Here is a 17184-nt window from a genome sequence, read left to right as displayed (position 1 = left end):
AGGTCAGCGGTTCGTATCCGCACGATGGGGTGAGCTCCCATTGCTCTGTCCCAGCTCCTGCCAACCTAGCAGTTTGAAAGCACAACAGTGCAAGTAGATAAATAGGTACCACTGTGGCGGGAAGGTAAACAGCATTTCCATGCACTCTGGCTTAATAATAATAATAATAATAATAATAATAATAATAATAATAATAATTTATTTATACCCCACCCATCTGGCTGGGTCTCCCCAGCCACACTGGGTGGCTTCCAACAAAGTATTAAAGTACAGTGGTCTGTTAAACATTAAAAGCTTCCCTAAACAGGGCTGCCTTCAGATGTCTTCTAAAAGTCTGGTAGTTATTGTTCTCTTTGACATCTGGTGGGAGGGCGTTCCACAGGGTGGGTGCCACTACCGAGAAGACCCTCTGCCTGGTTCCCTGTAACTTGGCTTCTCGCAGTGAAGGAACGGCCAGAAGGCCCTCAGCACTGGACCTCAGTGTCCACCCCCGGGCAGAACGATGGGGGTGGAGATGCTCCTTCAGGTATACTGGACAGAGGCCGTTTAGAGCTTTAAAGGTCAGCACCAACACTTTGAATGGTGCTCAGAAATATACTGGGAGCCAATGTAGATCTTTCAAGACCGGTGTTATGTGGTCTTGGCAGCCGCTCCCAGTCACCAGTCTAGCTGCCGCATTCTGGATTAGTTGTAGTTTCTGGGTCATCTTCAAAGGTAGCCCTGCATTGCAGTAGTCCAAGCGAGATTGTTGGGTGTTTGGTTGCGCCAGAAGCAGTTTAGTCATCCTGGTCACATGAACCAGAAATCTGTCTGTGGACAAACACTGGCTCCCTCAGCCAGAAAGTGAGATGAGCACCGCAACCCCATAGTCACCTTTGACTGGACTTAACTGTCCAGGGGTCTTTTAGCCTTTTTTTATCTTCCATGCACCCACACTTTTCCTTGGTCTTTCAGGCCCAAATCTAGGTGGGGAGGAAGGGAGTACCTGAGACCAGCCAAGATGCCCCTTGTTGTCTTTCTCCTGCATTGCCTTAGGAAGTAACTCAGCCCTACTGTATTGCAAGAGAAATCTGCCCGTGAGTTGACCCATGTCTGTAGGCTCCTTATGTAAGTTAAATGTGTTATTTCTGAGTTGTGGTTTGTGTGCGTCTGGGTACGTAGGGTTAGGGGTATGGGAGTTGTCAGAGCGTGTGGAGTTAGTGTGTGTTGGGGTGTGAGGTTGCAGGAGAGTATTGGGGTTGTGGGTGTACGCGTGTCAAGGTATGGGGGGGGCTGAGGGACGGTGTGTCAGAATGTGTGGGGCTGTTTACAAGGTTGCAGGAGGTTCTGTATCAGGGGGTGGGGTGGCTGGGAGTGTTTGTTGGGGTGTGGGGTTGCACTGGGGGGAGTTGCAGGGACAGTAAGGTGTTAGAATTCCTGCTCCATGATTGCAGTCATGGGATTTTTGTCTATCACATGACGGTGTATATTTTGACTCCACAAAGTGGGAAGTGACGGGAGACAGGATGTTTGTATTACTTTGTTCTGTATTGTCCTTTGTTCTCTCTCTCTCTTTGCTGTCTGATGCTAAAGAGAGAGGGGGCCATGTTGCAGTACTCCGTGTGTGTTTATATGTAAATTAAGTAGATTAGCCAAAATGCTGAGTTGCTGAGATCTGTTACACAAGCTGCGAAGACTCTGCAGATCCCTAAGTGTGCCGATGTCTGTTGGCATTGGTCGCTGTCATGTTTGGGCTGAGGAAAGCTTTTGAAGCTCCTGAACGAAAGACCAGGAGGGAGAAAACATGCCAGTTGGGCATGTGTCTCTGCCAGGGTCCTACTCGAGAGTAGGATGCGCTCCTGACATAAGGGGCATGTGGGACTGTGGCAGGTGCCCCCTCCCACAAGTTTTCTTATGCTTCCATATATGCCCATGGGCCCAAAAAGGTTGGCACACCTTCATCTAACCACTGTACCACATAGTTATAGTATTTCATAACTAAAGAAATAGGCAATGCCTCTGCAACCATTGAAATGCTGGCAAAAATCATACACCAATGCTGTGTATGCACCATATTATTTGTCCTTGCTGCCATAACTTTAATGGATAATAAATTGGCAGTTTTGCCGTCCCTGCCAAGTGGATGGCACTACCTTTCAGCTTTTCTTTCTTCATCTCAGTGTTGGCCTTGTATTTTTCAACGAGGAAGAAGATGGGGATAAAATTAGAATTAACTGGCTCCATCTCTCGTTAGGTTATGCCTGTCTTTGGCTCCGTCTTCACCACTGCTGCAGGTTTTGCATTCGAAGAAAGAATTATAGTTTCTCTGCCCAAAACTATTTCAGTTCTAGGGACTGGGAAATGTGGTGCTCATCAGTGCAAAGCTATTACTTGTAGGAAAGAATCTGGATGCGACACAGCCAGCGAGTAACAACTGCAACATGCTTCTGTTGCATGTAAAATTGCTCAAGTGGTTAAAGGCTAGCCTCTCCGCATACCAAAATAACAGCTCCCTCCATGGCTCTGTTTCCGTTTCTGTAGCCTCTGACTTTATCAGCCAGTCCACTTTTTGCATGCTTAGCGTGTGGAAAGGATTATACCAATAAACCAATTAAAGGATTGGAAGTGAAGGAGCAATGCAGAATGAGCTAAATTGGTAGTTAACGGAGTAGCAGGCTTTTTATACACTGCAGGAAACATCTAGGAATAAGATTCTCTAATCTAGTACATCGGCATTATGCAAGAGATGTGAACTAGTTCTCTCCCTTTGGTGGTGGCAAATCAAACTCAGATGCACTGCAGCTTTCAGGTTCTCCATTCACACAGAGTGAGACCATCTGCAAGATGTGACCTTGTTGTAGCAGGCATGCCAAAATAAAATAATTTACTAAAGCATCCTCCTAAATGTTACAGTGTTCAGAATTCCAGACACTCTGTTCCATTCCTCCCTCGCAACAATCAACAGCATGCTCTGAACTCACTGAACTGCTTTGCGAGCCTCACAGCTGAAGTTCTCTCTCTCTCTCTCTCTCTCTCTCTCTCACACACACACACACACACACGCATCTTGGGGTTCCTGCCCCCCTTGCCTGCTGCTGGTAATGCTGTTTTGGCTTAATCAGGAACAGCATGCCTAGAACTGAAAACACTATTAGTGTACAGAATGATGCCGTAAAACAGCAGCATTGATATTTTTCTAATCAGTTAGAAAGCCTTTGGTGTGCTGTCTGGAAACTTATCAGACTAAGGGTGGATCTATACGCACGGTTTTTAACGTTAAGGAATGGTTTTGATAATGCAGATGGACACATGACGTTCTGCTTTTTATGTTCATAATGCGTTATTACCTTGTCTTTTTTATCGCTTAATTTTTAATCGTTTTATGCTGCTATATTGGTGAAACACTGCTCATATGTCCCTATGTAGTGTTTTACCTTTGCTTAGTTTTTTTACTGCATTCAAACGCCAACTCCCCTCCAATGCTATTTGAGGGGGGGTGTTCCTTCTTCAGGAAGGAAGAATTAAAATGTGACACCAAGAGGGTGGAGCAGAGCAAGCCGCCATCAGCTACAAGGAAAGAAACAGCATTTTGGGAAATGGTGTGGCCGGATATTACTTTACATTTGTTGGGGAGGGGAAATCAAACTTAAAAAATACATTTTAATTAACAAGTATGCCCTGTGATGTTTTAGAATGATATATCTAATATCATTCTAACAGGGGGAAATAATGTTAAACAGGTCAGTGTCGAACCAGCCTAAGTTACAAATGAGCAACCCTGGCGAGAGCATTCAGTAGTCATGATGCCATTACTTTAAAACCCCTTTTCTCTGGTTGCTATCCATAGAATCTTTGACAGTGCAGTCTATAAATTATTTTATAATTCGGAATGTCTTTAATGTGGCCTTTACTGGATTGTTAAATTGGAAAACTTAATAATTTTTTTAAAAAAAAAAAGACAGTGCAGAATCGCAGAGAAAGGACTCTGGTTAGTATCTTAATGGGAGGTCATATAACTTTTAAAAAATGTGTTTGTTTATTTTCTTGCTTGCTCTTCATTAAAAATAATCACAGAGTTGGTTAGCAAAGATTAGAAATAGCCAGCATTTACTGACCACTGCCACCTCATTAAACAAGACAATTTTATAAGACTGAGTCTGAGCAAAAGGACCAGGTTCCTGTTGTCCAATTGGATAGACTTCTATGTTTCAGAGAGGGATCTGTGCTGCAGTCCTGTGTGTGTCTACATCAGGCACACGCAACCTGTGGTCCTCCAGATGTTTTGGCCTACAACTCCCATGATCCCTAGCTAACAGGACCAGTGGTCAGGGATGATGGGAATTGTAGTCCAAAACATCTGGAAGGCCTGAAGGTTGGGGGTGCCTGGTCCACATGGATGTAAACCCCACTGAATTCCGTGGAAGAGAAAGTGCATATAAGAATGCAGTCACAATCCACTGAGCTGTTCTCCTGTGCAAACCTCAGTAAATGAGAGCAAAACTAGAGCATGGTTGTGTTGATGTGCGGAGAAATTTTGAGCAGTGTTATGGAGCCCAAAGGAAGGCGGTGCTTCGAACCACTGAAAGAGTATACAAAAGTCAGTTTAGAAGCATGGCCAAGGAACTGAAATGCATTCTGAGAATGGAATCTGTCCGCATCTGTCGGAGATTGCTCGGGGCATTTCGGTGCTTGGAGAAAATCCACGGCAATGAAAATATGATAATAAGGTGAATTAAAGGATGGCCAACTTTCTGTCCTAAAGGCAGGGTGGGGCCCTGGTTTCAGGTGTCTCAGGAGTCCTCAGATGACTTTACCACCCAAAGAAGAAATCAACCCTGATAGGCACGTTTTAATATTTTTGTTGCTATATTTTACATTTAAAGTTCTCAAACGTTCACAAAAATAGTGCCATTCAGATGTTCTAATGCACACACATTGAATAGCCATGGAGAGGGATGCGATCATGACTGCAAATGGTACCTCTGCTGTGCAATAAAAGCAGGACTCCCCTCCCCCAAACATGTGTACGAGCCTGTACAGTGCAGTGTGTAAGCACACGAGCAGGCTGCAGATGTGCAAATTAATACCTTAGGATGGTGATCTTGCCAAAGCAATTCTGCTCCTCCCTGCACTGTGCATTGTCTATTGTAATCTTCATCCAGGACAGTTATAAAAGCACTTCTACTGAGGTGTTGCAATATGTAAATTTGATTGGTGCACTTGGTGGCCTTCAAAGTGTGTTTCAGAGAACTCTGGGCGGGGAATGGGGAACTACTGGAAGCTTAGCGACAAAATCAGAAGTGGCAGATAAGCGTCCCTGAAAGACAAGGTTGCCTACTGAAGTGTAGGTGGGTTCCCACGAGGCAAGACACAGCAAGAACTTTTATTGAACAAACAGAACTAGACAACAGGGGCAAAGCAACTGCTTATATACATTTCCGAAGGCCTGGGCCACTCCCACTCCCAACGTGATTGGCTATCTAAACTTCCAAGCTGCGAATCATAACTCAGAGTTTAAGGGCCAATGGCAGAGGCCCAAATCCTGGACTGGATATCATGTATCAAATCAGAACACAGGGGCTCAGAATCCTTAGTCCAGACTCAAGCTCCGGCAAACACAGACTACAGTCACACCTCGAGTTGAATGTGCTTTGGATTGAGCGCGTTCAAGTTCGCTCCACGGCAACCCGGAAGTAACAGAGCGCATTACTTGCGGGTTTTGCCACTCGCGCATGCGCAGACGCTCAAAATGACGTCACGTGCATACGCAGAAGCTGCGAAACACGACCCCCGCGCGTGCAGACGCACCGTCGCATCTTGCGTTCCGTTTTAGGATGCGAATGGGGCTCCGGAACGGATCCCGTTCGCATCCCAAGGTACCACTATACAGTAGTACCTCGGGTTACATACACTTCAGGTTACATACGCTTCAGGTTACAGACTCCACTAACCCAGAAATAGTGCTTCAGGTTAAGAACTTTGCTTCAGGATGAGAACAGAAATCGTGCTCCGGCAGTGCAGCAGCAGCACCCATTAGCTAAAGTGGTGCTTCAGGTTAAGAACAGTTTCAGGTTAAGAACAGACCTCCAGAATGAATTAAGTACTCAACCCGAGGTACCACTGTACTGAATACATGCCTACCACCACCAAGGGTCTCCTAAAATGCAAGGAGTTAGGTGGGCTTTAGGGTGAACTTCATGTGGAGCAATAGTCAACTCCAGAAGGCCAGTCTATGTGTAAACTCAAAACACATCCTAAACAGGCAACACTCCTTCTTAAAAGATGACTGATCTGGTGAGTGGAAAGGAGGGAGCAGCGCTATTTTTCTGGAAAAAGAGGTACCTGACCTCACCATGACCATCTCCCTTGGTCTCTTAGAATGGCAATGGCACCCACCTGAGAGGGACCAGAAGTGAGTTCCAGGGACTTCCAGCTGTAAAAAAGCCTTGGGAAGGAGTGATTTCAGTAGAATAGTAATGATGGTTTCGACTACAACACCCATCGCCCCTAACCATTGGCTATGCTGGCAGGGAATAACAAGAGTTATAATCTGAAACAAGAGGCATGAAGCAAGGGAAGGCTGATATACGCACTTACTTGAGAGTAAGTACAATTAAACTTAGTGGGATTTACTTCTGAGTAGATGCACAAAGGATTGTTCTGTAAGGCTGAAATTGTAAACATGCTTATTAGGGAGCCAGGCTATTAAGACAGAGTTGAATTTACTTCCAAGTAAAAATACATTGGATTGCACTGTAAGGCTGCAATCCTATGCATTTCTGCTTTGGACAGTTGGACTTACTTCCAAGTAGATATGTCTAGGATTGGACAGAATATAATATTAGTAGTCTATGGCAAGATTGCCCACACTAGCTTCTAATATATTTTCCTTCCCGTGTCTTATAAAACATATTGCATAAAGAGTTTTGCAACTGTGTGTGTTATTCAATGAACTGGAACAATCAGAGTACAGAAAATTACACCACAGGTTTGGCCTAAAATGTTGTTAAAAACAGGATTATTTTTTTATTGATGACAGTGACAGTAAATAAAGGAGGTCTGGGAAATCACCTAAAGAAGGTAATGATCCCAAGAATGTTAAAAAAATAAAGCAGAAAAGCTTAGTCAAATTGTTGAGAGGGCAGGACCCACTCAGTTAGCAGAGAAATCTGCAAAACAAATCCTTTACAAGTGAACAACAAGAACATTACGTCCAGTAATGTGCTTCAAGGCTACACCTCCTGAGCAATGTTGCAAACGTCGTCACAATGAAATTTATTGTTTACTTTTTAGTAGGGATCTGAGAGAAAAGATGCCTTCCAGTAGAGCGTAAGTGGAGTTTATCAAACAGATTTGTCACAAGGACAAGAGGTAGAAATAAAACATAGGGCCTAGAACCTAAGGGAAAGTAAAGTGTTGTTCAGCTACTCAAGACAGTACACGCAATTGTTTATTTTTAACTTGGTCAAATAGTACATGCTATCATTCATTTTTTACTTGGCCCTTGTGATAAAATCTCTCTTCTTGGTTATGTAACCTGTTCATATGTACAATTTTTTTATCCTCACTAAGATTTTTATTATTATTTTAAACAAAAGTGTAACCACAGAACAATACTGATGGCCCAGTGATTCACCAACCCTCCTCCTCACCTGAAGTGGGAAGGTCTGGAGCAATATGAGGCCACCATTTTTCTGAAGCAAAGCAAGCCTATGCCTAGGCTGTGCCTGGCTAAGCAACTGCCTGGGAACCATCTCTGTCACCCAGGGTTGCTTTCAATCGTTGCTAGACTTCAACTCCCATATCCCCCAATTATTGGCCATGTTGGCTAGGGCTGATGGGAGTTGGAGTCCAGCAACATCCAGAGGGCAACACATTGGCTGCCTCTAAAATAAATTAAAGGCCAGGGAAGGAAGGAAGGAAGGAAGGAAGGAAGGAAGGAAGGAAGGAAGGAAGGAAGGAAGGAAGGAAGGAAGGAAGGAAGGAGGGAAGGAGGGAAGGAGGGAAGGAAGGAAGGAAGGAAGGAAGGAAGGAAGGAAGGAAGGAAGGAAGGAAGGGCAACAGCAAAGTAATCCAAGTAACAATGCAGTCACCGCTCAAAAAGACAGCTAAAATCATGCTGTATATAACTAGAAAGATGGCATTGATTATAAGCAACCATGTCCTTAGAGTTTTTTTGACATCTGTCTGCCTCAAAAGACAATAGAGTGTGCCTCCGGGGGTGAAGTGATCTCCTCAGGGCACAAGCCTCAGCAGTGTGTATGGAAGTCCTGGGCTGCCGATATGACAAGACATCCACTCACTGATGTGGTCCAAAGGAAAGTGGAGCAATACGTTTGGCATCAGTTCAGGAGTTGTCAGGAGGAGACATACAAGGTGCCGTCTAACCATCTTAGGGATTCCACTCCAGACTTGTGGAGGGTTTACTCCTTAGCCCCTTCCTCTCCTGAAGACATCCTGCAAGGCAGTGGATGCCCAGATTGGAGTTTTCCTTCTCCTAGATGGGCAACCTTTGCAGGCTGATGTCTGTCCTCACTTCCTCTTCTGTCCTCACTTCCCTCTAAAGCACGTGCAGAAACTGCCTTCTTGACCATTGGACCCACTATTGGTCTCGTCAGCTCAATCCTCTGGAGCCTTTCTTCACATGCAGGGGAAGTCCCTAATCAGCTACCCTTACCTGGTTTAGCTGGCCAGTAGAAGCCATTCCCGGGGTGTGGCCACTGCCGTATGCTTCTAGGAGCCACTGGTGAGAACTGAGTGCAGGCTGGACAAACTGCCCCAGAAGGAGCACAACATGTCCCTCACCAAAGTTACTACCCATCCCCTAACATCCCACACATCCTTAAATATTTAGCATACCACTAACCTAGAGGTCCACTGAGGGGAAAACATGTTCCAATACAGTGGATGCTCAGGTTGCGAACATGATCTGTGCAGGAGGTACGTTCTCAACCCGCGACCCACACATGCGCGAGTCGCGATTCGGCACTTCTGTGAATGCGCAAGCGCTGAAACCCGGAAGTAACCCATTCCAGTACTTCCAGGTTTGGCGTGGTGCACAACCCAAAATCACACAACCTGAAGCGTATGACTGTACTATGAAGACAATCCTTTTTGGCCACCAAAGCTGCTCCAGAGCAGATGATGTTAAGGGTGTGGCCAAATAACAGGTATCATATCCCAGCATTAAAGTATTAACTTTGTGGCTTAGTGAAGAAAATGATTATTTATATCATTGACATCCTCAGGATTCAAATTTTGTGCAAGTGAGCCTCCCTAGATCAAAACAGGAAAAGGTCAAAATGAAGAGTGAAGGTAGGCAGAAATATCCGTTGTTGATGTTGTTTGTTTTATAGTTCCTGTCTGGGGACAGAAAAGGAAGGAAGATCCATCATGCAGATGGAAAGAAAAATACCTGGAGCAATGAAGCTGAGGGAAGCATTGGGTCGGGTGAGGAAATATCTTTCCCACTCACCCATGTGCACCTTTTGATAGGTTTCCTATGTTAATCAGGTTGGAAAAATGTGGCTTCCCCACATAATGTTTAATTTGAACCTCACTTTTTTTCCATTTTAGAAGTGAAAGCAGCCAGTAGTAGAAATGCTCACCTACATTTTCTGTGATGTCATGAAAGGCTGTGGAGTAGTCACCTGACACCTGTCTAAGCAGAACTTGCCCTGCTTGTCATAACTGCACAGAAGCCAAAAGTGTATAGGGAGCTCTGCTTTCATCCAGAATCAAACCTTTCTGCAGAGAAGCTGAGGTCTGCAGAGCAAGTTCTACGTTTAACTGGGTTTGTTTGCTTTTTGGCGAAACTTTTTTTGCTAAACCACAGAGCCTAGGACTTGCCAATCAGAAGGTTGGCGGTTCGAATCCCCGCGATGGGGTGAGCTCCCGTTGCTCGGTCCTTGCTCCTGCCAACCTAGCAGTTCGAAAGCACATCAAAGTGCAAGTAGATAAATAGCGGGAAGGTAAGCGGCGTTTCCATTCGCTGCTCTGGTTTGCCAGAGGCCACATGACCCAGAAGCTGTATGCTGGCTCCCTCAGCCAATAAAGCGAGATGAGCACCGCAACCTCAGAGTTGGCCACGACTGGACCTAATGGTCAGGGGTCCCTTTACCTTTACCTAACTTGCAGAAGAAGTCTGTAAATGGGCTTTGTTTGGAACTTAGCAAGCCTACAATTTGCAGTGTTTATTTGCACTGCCCTATGTTTATTGATTTTATTTATTATATTGATGGAGCACCTTACCAAGATATGATATAAAGCCACAGACTTATGGATGGCTTAGAAATATGCTCTTGCCTTCTCTCTACATTCAGATCTGTCTGGCGCAAATCCACGGGTTAGGGGGCGTAAATCCACAGGTTAGGGAGCGCAAATTACTTGCCTTGCCCCAGGTGCTGACAACCCACGCTACGCCACTGAACATAATGGCCAAGTAGAAATCTGAACCCGGGTTTCCCTGCTCCTAGTCTGAGCTTGGGGGAATCATACAGCTGAAAACTCCCACGTTAAAAAAACCAAAAACAAACCACTTCACACACACACGCACAAACCCTAGCATGCTATGGTTTAAAAGGAAGAAGCTTCCACCTGACATTCTAGTTTTCCACATTGATGTTGGAAAATATTTAATCATGTGATCCCTCACATGCATTATGAAGTGGCCATAATCCCCAGAGGGCTGTACCATGTGGCTGTTTTGTTGTTTTCCAAACTGGTAGATCAGCTGTAGTAACAATGCTTTTAAAAGCATGGCTCTTAATGGTATGCTTAACAGCCTTGTTCCTAAACCAATGAATCCAAAATATTTAGATTTCCTGGAATATACTTGCCGTTTTTCAGAGGTTGCTTAAGAGGCTAGCCAATCTGCCAGTCGGTGATAAATGAATGGATTTACAACATAGGATTACATTTTTAAATACTTTGGGAATCAGGGTGGCTATTCAAGAACATTTCTTAAAATGTCGAGGCAGGAAGCAAAAACAAGCATGTTTTCTACACGGGGGCGGGGGGGGGGGAATGCTTCTGTGTAGCCTTTAATCATTGATACAAAGGTTATCAAAGGTTGTTTTGAGTTTAATCCGGGCAGCCAGAAGATCACAGCAAAAACAAAAGTCTCATTTTTTATTATTATTACTTCCTTATGTAAGCGAGTGGCAGAGATCCAGCTCTTCCCTTTTAATACATTCCTGAGTCAACAGTGCATCAGATGCTTTGGAGGAATTATAAGAAAAGAAAAGAAATGTGCAATCATCTTCCAAAAAAAAAAAAAGTCTGGGAGGGAGATACTTTGCTTCTTACGGTGGGGGGTGCAAGGAGGAGGGAACAGGACATTTTCCATATCAGGACAATTTATACATTCTCTCTCTCTCTCTCTCTCTCTCTCTCTCTCTCTCTCTCTCTCTCTCACACACACACACACACACACACACACACACACACTTTCAAAACAGGAGGTTTCCCCTAAATGATACTGATTTTAATGCCAAATGGCAGGAAAATATATATATATTGGGGTGGGGGAAGAGATGGAATCTGAGAATGATGGGAAGAATTTGGATAAAAAGGACAGAAAAGAAGAAGCAAGAACTGCTAGCGGGGAAAATCTCTGGCAGTGAATTCAGGCTCTGGAATAACAAACTTGTGAGAGTTCCGCACCAACAAGATAAAAACATACTGGTTTTATTATTGTAGAGTAGAAACAGCTTAGGCATGCATCTCATCTATTACTGAGACACTGACAACATCAGATTGTGTACCATACAGTGTGGCAGAGAGGACACGGTTTATCTCCAAAAATAAATAGAATTATCTAGAACAAAATATGGAGCACATATGTAACAGCTTCATTTAGAAACACTCAGCAAATCTCTTGACCATATCCCTATAGTGAAAAGTTTTCAAAATCTGAGAAACTGTCATGGGTACACATTACTTCCTGCCCCAAAAAACACCCAAACCAACTCCCAGACCCTAAAAAGTGTCCCTATTTTCCAGGGACGTCCCTGATTTGGAGAAGCCATCCCGGTTTCTGATTTGATCCTGGAATGCCCCACTTTTCCTTAGGATCCCTATTTTCCTTGGAGAAACGTTGGAGGGTATGGAGTTACCGTCTTAAGGAAATCCTGTATAGGGAAGGTTTTTTAATGTTCAATATTTTATTATTATATACACAGTGGTACCTTGGGTTATAGACGCTTCAGGTTACAGACTCCACTAACCCAGAAATAGTACCTCGGGTTAAGAACTTTGCTCCAGGATGAGAACAGAAATCGCGCAGCAGCAGCGGGAGGCCCCATTAGCTAAAGTGGTACCTCAGGTTAAGAACAGTTTCAGGTTAAGAACAAACCTCTGGAACGAATTAAGTTCTTAACCAGAGGTACCACTGTACTATGGTTACCAGACAGTCCCCGGATTTACAAATCTGTCCCCAGAAAAAATCCATCCCCGGAATGTCCCCGGATTTCATTTAATGTCCCGGGATTTATATTTTAAGTGTTGTAGATTTATTAGTAGGGAATGAATGTTGTGTGATTGGTTCAATGGCATAAGACACATCATATGGGGAGTTCCGGCGAGGCAAAATGGGGGGCGCCATGGCAGCGAGCAGCTCCTGAAGCCAGCCAGAGCCAACTGCGCTACCAGGCTGGCTCCAGGCTGCTGAGACTGCCGCTGCCACCGCCACTGCTGAGGGGGAACTGGGGACGCCTGGCACGTCAACTAGGGGAACCGCTGACACACCCCCCCCACATGACCCAGGAGCCAGGAGCGAGAGAGCCTGGCCACCCAGCCAACTGCCCAATGGTGCTCCGGGGCCAGTAAAAACTGGAGCTGATGCAGTGAGAAAGAGGAGAGGAGAAGGAGAAGGAAGAGAGAGAAAGAGGAAGGAGAAAAAAAGAGGGGAACCCTGACTTTGCTGCACCCCAGCCGCCGCTGCCGCTGAGGAGGAGAGGTAGGAGAACACCTGGAGAGCAGGGAGACGTGGCCAAGCCCAGGCCCGACCCGAGCCTACTCCACGGCAGCTACCACTCCAAGAAAGCAGGCCTGGACCCAGAGGAAGGCAGTGTGACAGAGGAGACCACAGAAGAGAAGATATTATTTATTTATTTGTTTGTTTGTTTAAATAATTTTTAAAAATATTTTTCCCCTCTTTTTTAAAAAAATGTGTCCCTGGATTCTTGGGGGGGGGGGAATCTGGTAACCTTATGCTATACCACCTTCCCTGCTTTCCTGTTGTCAAGAGTGCCTCTGAGCCTCTGTATTCTGGGGAGAAAGAGGGGAAAGCTCATTGAGTGGTTGAAACCCAGAGCTCCCCCTCCCCACCTGCACAAAAGTTAAAACAAGCAAGCCAAGAACAAAATAAATAAATACTAAAATAAATAAAAATGATCAGGATGGGCAGCAGGCCTATGGGGAAAGGGGACACAACCAAAGGAGATCTCTTGGGGGGCATGGTTGGCAATCCTGTGTCTTAAAGATAAAAAACTGTAAGAAGGGAGAAGAAGGGCCTTAAAATTTCCTAGTCAGTAGTTAGTACTGATTACCTGATTATTAATGTCACAGGTTCACAAGGGTTGGGCGGACAGCTCCTCGCATATGCCGATTCCAGCCGTGTTGAGCAACTGTTTCTGTACCAATTTGCCTGGGCCAATGCCTGGGAGGGCATTAGGTCCCAGCACCACAATATCAGTTCTGGGATCCTCATATCTGGTCCCAGGAGGTCCAGTGCTTATGCAGCAGCTCACAAGATCAATTTGCAAGAGTTTCTTTGGACATTAAGATGCTCCTAGCCACCCGCCCAATTGCTTTGTCTTTCCAGAGGTTACATTTACGGAGGTAACATTTGAAAGGGAATTTGTTCAGATAAGAATCACCGCTTTGAGGGTTGTTTTTGGGTCCCGTCCCCCCCAAAAAAATTAATTAAATAAATAAATAAAAGTGGGGTATATACATCTGAAACTTGCAATATTCCCCTGAACTCCTCCTCTGTAGTTGAGACTCCAGTTGCAATGGGGAATTGAGTGGCTAAAGGTGCTCTAAGGTCACACCATAAATCTAAGCACTATGATACCACTTAAACAGTCATGGCTTCCCCTGAAGAAATCTGGAAGTTGTAGTTTAAGGATTTGGGGAGTTGTTATGAAGCCCCTATTTCTTTTCCAGAATTACAGTTCCCAGAATTCCCCGCGAAGAGAGATTGACCGTTAAACTACTCTGAGAATTTCAGCTCTGTGAGGTGAATAGAGGTCTCCTAACAACTCTCAGGACCCTTGACAAAACTACAGCTCCCAGAATTCTTTATGGGAAGCCATGACTGTTTAAAGTGGTGTCCTAATGCTTTAAATGTACAGTGGTACCTTGGGTTACATACACTTCAGATTACATACGCTTCAGGTTACAGACTCCACTAACCCAGAAATAGTACCTCGGGTTAAGAACTTTGCTTCAGGATGAGAACAGAAATCATGCTCCGGCAGCACGGCAGCAGCAGGAGGCCCCATTAGCTAAAGTGGTTAAGAACAGTTTCAGGTTAAGAACAGACCTCCGGAACGAATTAAGTACTTAACCCGAGGTACCACTGTACAGTGTGACTGTGACTTAAAACAGCTATGCAATCTACACTGTGCCAACTTGTTGTCTAATGGAATCATTTTCTCAAATATGGTCCAGCAGCTGCTTTTTATGCAGAGAATAGGAACTCTTTTACAGTTTTGTAAGAGTTAATATTATATCACACATTTAAAAAAAATGCTTATGTAAAAGGAAATTAGAATGCTTAAATATGCACTCCTTGCCTGTTTTACCTGATAAAAAGCCTTGAGTGCATTTTGGTTATGTTTGAGTGCCCTGTACATTATGCAACCCTGCTTCAAAGGAAATAAACCATTTGTATGCTTTATATAACAGAGCGAAAAGCTGCAGTCTCAGTTGACAGATCTCCATAAATGAATTGTATTCTGATTGCAAAGCAAAATGGTTAGAAGTTAGAAACTGCTCTCTTTATGACATATACATACAATCTTAATTCTTCATGTAGGGCTTGGAAGAGGGGATGTAGGGTGAGTTCTCCACTGGATCCAAAGCTTCCCCATTCACTTGAGCTGACCCGGGCAAAGGGAGAAAAACTACACCATCCAAAAGGGGGGGGGGGGGAGAAATCGCCATCCACCTCCCGCTCTAGTCAGCATGAGCCTGGCAGGGGTTAGGAAGTGGTGATTCATTTGCCACTGACACACACACCCGGCCTCTATGGGATTGCTCTGTAAATGGCATTCTGAGCTCTGTAAATGGAATTCTGGCAGCACTAACAGACTGAAGCGAGTTTTTTTTAAAAAAGCATGAATAATACTTAATAGGACTGGGCACAGGTATGGTCCTAACGTACAGTGATACCTCGGGTTAAGTACTTAATTCGTTCCGGAGGTCCGTTCTTAACCTGAAACTGTTCCTAACCACTTTAGCTAATGGGGGCTCCTGCTGCCGCAGCGCCGCCAAAGCACGATTTCTGTTCTCATCCTGAAGCAAAGTTCTTAACCTGAAGCACTATTTCTGGGTTAGCGGAGTCTGTAACCTGAAGCGTATGTAGCCTCAAGCATATGTAACCCGAGGTACCACTGTAGTTGGAATGACCAACCAACCAGTAAACACATATATACACACACACTCCCCACTAGTCCAGATTTAGTTATGAAAATTAATTAATTTAGGACATGTGAGGCAACTGAAATAATTCTGCAAATCTTCCTCATGACATTTCCATGTGCTAGATTTTGTTAAACATTAAAGCTGCCTCTAAGGGTTGTTCTCTGTGTGCATTATCATTAGTAATGTCACAGACACTATCCAATAGGTGCTCATGATAGTCATACAAATACGGTACCTGTTGCAGAAGTATTTGACACACAGTGGGGGCTAATTTTGGCTCTCTCTCCCAGAGGACTGCTTGAACAGCAATTTACAAATAATTGTAAAATGAAACTATGATAGAGCAGAAAAGGATGTGTTTTTTCAACTTTCTACTGGTTGTTTAATACTAACTGCAAAATGAGGGCCTATCAGTTAAGACAGGAAAAAAATATGATGGAGAGCAACCTATGAATCCAGGATGAATTTTGCCTGCCTTTCCCTCACTTTCTCATGGAGAGAAGTTAGTCATACATGACCATTATGGGACAGGAGAGGACACTGGGCTAGGCTGGGTGTGTCGATCCTTGGTTCACACTACTATTTTTGTTCTATGGCAAGCCTAAGGGCCTGATACAGTTAAGTGTAAAAAAAAAAGGTTTGGTTTTTTTTTGTTTTCAAGGGTTTGAAGGTACAGCTGGAGTTATGGGCAAACACAAATAACAGACAAAAATGTTTTTGATACTAGCTAAAAGCATAAACATTCTGGTTGTTTAACCTTTTGTTTTTTCAAAAGTTTTAGAACATAAGAAAAGCCATGTTGGATGAGGTCAAGGGCCCATCTAGTCAGGGCACCATGTTCTCACAGGGGCCAATCAGATGCTCACAGGACGCTGACATATCTGAGTACAAAAATCATCAGCGGCTAGTACAGTGGTACCTTGGGTTACATATGCTTCAGGTTATATACGCTTCAGGTTACATACGCTTCAGGTTACAGCCTCCACTAACCCAGAAATAGTGCTTCAGAGTAAGAACTTTGCTTCAGGATGAGAACAGAAATCGGGCTCCGGTGGCGCGGCAGCAGCAGGAGGCCCCATTAGCTAAAGTGGTGCTTTAGGTTAAGAACAGTTTCAGCTTAAGAACAGAGTTCAAGAACAAATTAAGTACTTAACCCGAGGTACCACTGTATCACTTCAGACAGTGGCAATGGAACACTTTAATTGCCAGTCTCTTCCTCCACGAATCTAATGCAAATTCTGTGGCTTAGCTAAACGTTGTGCAAAAGGTACTTTCTTCTGCCAATTTCGAATCTGTCCAAATTCAGCTTCACTGGTTGTCCCTTATTGTTAATATTGAGAGACAGAAAGAAATGTGGATGTCATCCCTTCCCGAGGACAACTCGAGCTGCCATCTATTTTCTGGCAGGGCTCTTGTGTGTGGCAAGAAGAATCCTACAGGTTGAGCTTTTTCTGCTGCAAAACCTCTGTACAGTAAAGGATAATAATAATAATAAAAAGGGGCACCGGGTATTTCCCCCCTGCCTTGGCCTAGTGTACAGCCCAGTTCCCAACC

The 17184-nt window shown here is 44.3% G+C and overlaps 1 long non-coding RNA gene across 2 annotated transcripts in view; it reads left to right on the top strand.

The window, feature by feature from the left end:
* Positions 1–9796, top strand: part of LOC309377427 — a 54439-nt gene extending 44643 nt beyond the window's left edge. Inside the window, exons 3-4 of one of the 2 annotated variants that reach the window (XR_014171559.1) lie at positions 9228–9294; positions 9556–9796. This is a non-coding gene — a long non-coding RNA (uncharacterized lncRNA). Of the gene's footprint in view, positions 1–9227 lie in introns of both variants that reach the window. The other variant, XR_014171560.1, reaches the window with a different exon arrangement.
* The last annotated feature ends 7388 nt before the right edge of the window (positions 9797–17184 follow it).

The sequence above is a fragment of the Podarcis melisellensis genome (assembly GCF_964234715.1).
Source record: "Podarcis melisellensis genome assembly, chromosome: 9".
Classification (NCBI taxonomy): Eukaryota; Metazoa; Chordata; class Lepidosauria; order Squamata; family Lacertidae; genus Podarcis; species Podarcis melisellensis.
This window is presented reverse-complemented; position numbering and strand designations above follow the sequence as displayed.